A 313-nucleotide genomic window follows, 5' to 3' on the forward strand; every position below is an offset into this window, starting at 1 on the left:
CAGTAGCTGGCATTCTGTGTCTGCTGCTGCTGCTGCTGCTATCGCTGCTGCTGCTGCTGCTGCTGCTGCTGCTGCTGCTGCTGTTGCTGGTAGAGCTTCATGCAGCCTGCAGCAGCTGTGTTGCGGGTGCTGTGTTTGCTGCTGCTGCCGCTGCATCTGTTTGCATCCCTCGACGCAGCAGCAACAGCCCTTGTACAGCATTCCGCAGCCCCGCTACTGCAGCAGCAGCAGCAGCAGCAGCAGCAGCAGCAGCAGCTTGTATATAGAGGCTGCAGCAGCTCAGCTGGCGGTGCTCGTGCTGCGTTGTGCTTTA

This window comes from Eimeria mitis, genomic scaffold, assembly GCF_000499745.2.
Source record: "Eimeria mitis Houghton genomic scaffold, Emh_scaff442, whole genome shotgun sequence".
NCBI classification, from domain to species: Eukaryota; Apicomplexa; class Conoidasida; order Eucoccidiorida; family Eimeriidae; genus Eimeria; species Eimeria mitis.